This window comes from Bidens hawaiensis, unplaced genomic scaffold, assembly GCF_021521415.1.
Source record: "Bidens hawaiensis isolate Kalapana, Puna unplaced genomic scaffold, B.hawaiensis_p1.1 tig00006368_1, whole genome shotgun sequence".
Classification (NCBI taxonomy): Eukaryota; Viridiplantae; Streptophyta; class Magnoliopsida; order Asterales; family Asteraceae; genus Bidens; species Bidens hawaiensis.
Window position 1 is genome coordinate 584,775 of NW_027491426.1, and position 4,788 is coordinate 589,562.

Here is a 4,788-nt window from a genome sequence, read left to right on the forward strand (position 1 = left end):
AGTTTGCCGATCGTGAATGATGATTGCGTTTGGGTATAAGGATTTATAAGATGGAATAAAAATTAAAAGAATATATATTATAAAGTGGGTAAAAAACAATACAATAATAAAAAAAAACTTGAAAGACGGATTTACCCTTCATTTAACGTTAAAAATACTAGCGCTGTTAGTGATTCGGACGATATTGGCAAGAAATGAAAAACCTCAATGGTTCAACAGCAAAAAATAAACTATTTAGACGAAATTTGCATATTTGATCAAACCTTAGGGACGATTTTGACACTTTACTCTTTTATTTTATAGTAAATGGTATGCTAGCAAATCGGGCAAGTACGGGTGAATATGGGTTTAGAGCAAATCAAGTCTGAGTCTAGATGGTTCATCTTTTTTAAACAGTTTGGCTTTGGTCAACACAGGTTGACCAAAACATAATCTGGTTGAAATTGTCCGTTTTAAAGAAAAATATCAAAATAATTTCATATTTTGTGGTGCGTGACTAGTGCTGGTCTAAACTCACCATCAACATCACCCCTTGTGTTTTATGTTTATGCAATGTTTTCTTTGAGTTTGATATATCTTTGGATTTCAATGTTTTTGGACATGTCCATACGAAACTTGGGTAGTTTACTTTAGTAAAGAGTAAACATATTGGTCGAATCACTTCCTAAAGCTACACGCCTTGCGGGATTTTTTGCCAGCGGTGATGTGACCTTCCTCTTCAATGTATTAATCACGTGTATATATCATTGCTTTACGGATTTTCTAGGGACACCGCCCTGATTGCTAAAACACCGCTCAATACGCCGCGTGTAGGGCTATACGCGGCGTATTGGGCGGTGTTTCTGGAAAACACCACCAATTTTGTCTTATTATGTTTTTTTTTTATTTTTTTTTTGTTTTTTATTTTGTTATTATTGTTATTGTTATTTATCATTATATATTAATTATTTATTTAATATTTAATATTATTTCGGTGAAAATACTTAACACATATATATACCAAAAATCATTGTTATATTGATAGACTTATTAAACTGTACAAATAAAAGAAAATACGACAACTAGAACATAAAAATAACATTAAAATATACGGCAGGAAGTCGTCCATGTTTATGCCCACGCCGTCGTCGTGGCCCCCAAACGCCGCGCCAACGTCGGCGTCGTCCTCTCCCATGCGCCTAGGCCCCAAACCGTCCGCGGCATTCACGTCGTCGCCCGGTCCGCATCTCACGCCAGACGTGCTCGCCTCATGGTCAAAACTGGGGGGTGCTGGCGGTGGCACAGTGTACTACTGTCCAGACAGCTCCGCTACCCGACTGCTAACAAGCCAGTCGATCTGGTGCGACATCTGGCTCATCCGCCAGTCTATCTGGCGCGACATCTGCCTTATCTCCAACTCAATGGCCTCCAACCTAGCGTCGGTGGTGGGACCCAGACGCACCGCATGATATGTGCGTGGAACGTGTTGCGTCGGCCCTTAACAACAAAACAACATAAATACGTTTAATACGAAGACAAATTAAAAGAAACGATAATATATTAAAACGTACATGAGATGCGCCCGGATCCTCACGTCCATCACCACCGTCGTCCGAATCCCCGCCAGCCACCTCCCCCGCGTCGACAGGCTCATGGACAAGCTCCACCTTCGGTGCCGTGACCGGGGGAGGCTCGACTAAAGGCACCGGGACGTAAGGCACACGTGCCCCCGCCCCGGCCACCAGTCGGTCGTACGAGCCGTTGGACCCGGTGAACGAACGCACAATATGCATGCCGCCGCAAAGGAGGCAGTCTAGCTCGCTCGGAGGGGTCGGATCGATACGCAGGCCATCTACCAGGGCTCCATGGCCCAAAGATATCGCAAGCTGGGTGACGTACCCGCCACCCATCAAGGACCCTCGTCCCTGCCTGAACTGGTAGCCGACAAAATAGTCTGCAAACCCCCTAGCGAGGTTGCATTGCGTGTGAGTCAGCAGACACCTAAAAAAAACAGGTTGCGCAGGCTGAAGTGCTCCGCACCCTGATTGCGACCCGCGATGGACGTCGCAATCAGCCTGTGTAGGTACCTGTGTAATATAAGATAATATAATTTATTAACAACAATAGTAATAATATAATATAATATAATATAATATAATATAATATAATATAATATAATATAATATAGAAAGAAGAGGAAAGGAGGGGAGCCGGGCTCCAATAATTCAGCAAAAGCAATACGCCGCGTATAGATCTATACGCGGCGTATATGGTACGAGTTGACAACCTAGCCTTGCTTTTGCAGGGCAGGTTGTCATCAAACTAATACGCGCCGCGTATAGGTCTATAAGCGGCGTATTAGGGGCTTTTCTAGAAAAACCCACCAGTTTGTCTTATTATGTTTATTGTTTTTTTTCTTTTTTTTTGTTATTTACAATTATTTTTATTAATATTATTTTATTTATGAATAACATATTACCATTCGGAACTCGGCAAAGGGCGCTCAGTAGCAGGACTTATCTGGGAAAATTGACATTGCGAGGCGACCTTCCAATTTATGGCTGATGCCGTTATGGACAACTTGATAAGTTACAGCGACTACCTTGGGAAAAACTAACAGTGTCAAATGAACCCTTTCTTGGATGCTTTCGGTATCGGCATCTCAAATCCGGCTCTTCGATGTCTTCAAACTCCAGCTGTCTTGGCCTTCGGCCACCACCGACAACGGTAGTAGGGTTCACTCAACGCATATCAGTCGTCACTAAGCTTAAGCTTAGGCTTCTTATTACTTTAATGTTTAATTGTGAGTATTGTAAGTTGATCATCTTGCGTATGCTAAAAGATTTATCGGCTTACATATACACAAACATATATATAGTAGATGTGCGATATAAGAATTCATTGCTCCGACATAACCAGCACCAGATCGAGATATTGGTTTGATGAGTTTGAATCTCTCGGATCCGCGGTATCGACTAACGGCAGCGTAACAGGAGCCCATACTTTGGACAGAGAAGTGGAAATTCGGTAATTGCTCCAACATAACGAGCACCAGCCTGAGATATTAGCCCGGACTTACCTGAACTGGTTGACACATATGCTGACGTGAATTTAGGTTCGGTGTTGACGCTGACATTAACACGTTTGTTTACAGCTTTCGTTATCGCCGGCATAATACACAATGAAAGCACAAACTCAAACAACAATCCATACAACAACAATTCTCTTCATAGTAATGTCTGTTCTTCATGTTTTGTACTCTATTGAGTGAAAGTAGAGAAAAATAATGAAGAGAATTGCTATTGTATGAATTGTTGTTTGAGTTTATGCCTTCATTGTGTATTATGCCGGAGATGACGAAAGCTTTAAGCAAACGTGTTAATGTCATCGTCAACACCGAACCTAAATCCACGCCAGCATACGTGCAAACCTGTTCAGGTAAGTCCTAACTAATATCTCAATCCGTTGCTCGTTATGTTGGAGCAATGGCCGAATTCCACTTCTCTTTCCAAAGTATGGGCTCCGGTTATCGCTACCGTTAGCGGATACCGCGGATCCGAGAGATTCAAACTCATCAAACTAATATCTCGATCTGGTGCTGGTTATGTCCGAGCAATGAATTCTTATACCGCACATCTACTATATATATGTATGTGCATATATAAGCCGATAATTCTTTTACAATTAACAATTGTATAATTAAGTAACATATAAAACCGAAAATTAAAATTTCATTTATATAAATAGAAAATGACAAAGACATACTAACCTTAAAACCATGTTTAAATACCAGTGACTATTCTGAATTAGCAAAATAGTAGAAAATTTAAAGTTGCATAAACTGAAGGTAGTGATTCTTATTTATAAATAGTTGAAAGTATTGGATAAGAAACGTTTCAAATTTGGAATACTAATATCATGTTATTAGTTATTATTATGCGAAGTTTTTGGAATATTTAATTAATATATATATATTATATATATATAGGATTAGGTTCATTTCAGAACTATTTTTATTGCGAGTAGTGCGAGAAATGAATCCAACCAATCACATTTTTTCTTTCATTTTATCATTTATTTAATGAAAAAGAGTGTTATAGTCAAAGATGTAATTTTTCATATTTGGTAGGTCATAATATATGGAGAAGTTACAATTAATTTGTTTTAATATTTTTTAATATATAGTAGAATCAACCTATATTGAATTCTTTTTTTAATCAAATTCATTTTTTCCGATTTATCCATACTAAACTTTTATTCTTGTAATTTGAATTTCATACATATATCCAAATAATGGTTGTTAAAATTCAATAGCGCCGTAAATTTATACAATATATAAATGAATGTACACATGAATAAAATCGCACATACACAATACGAAATACCACCTATATAGTACATATACAAGCCTACACATTACACAAATGAATCTACATACGATAAAATTACACATACATCATTCGAAATACTCTACACGATACATATACGAACCTACATAGTACATATATGAACCTACACACAATAAATGAAACTATACACAATCAAAATTATACATACACAATTCGAAGTACCAAATACACAGTACATATGCGAACCTACACACGATAAAAATTAGATATATACAATTCAAAATACTACGTAAACAGTACATATATGAACCTACACAGTAAAAAATAAACATTTTTATTACATTAAACTACATATAATAAAAATGGATAATGATATTAACATACACTTGTAAAATTTTTCACTTACACATTCATGATACCACTCACACAGTACATATATAAACCCTACACGGTACAAAAT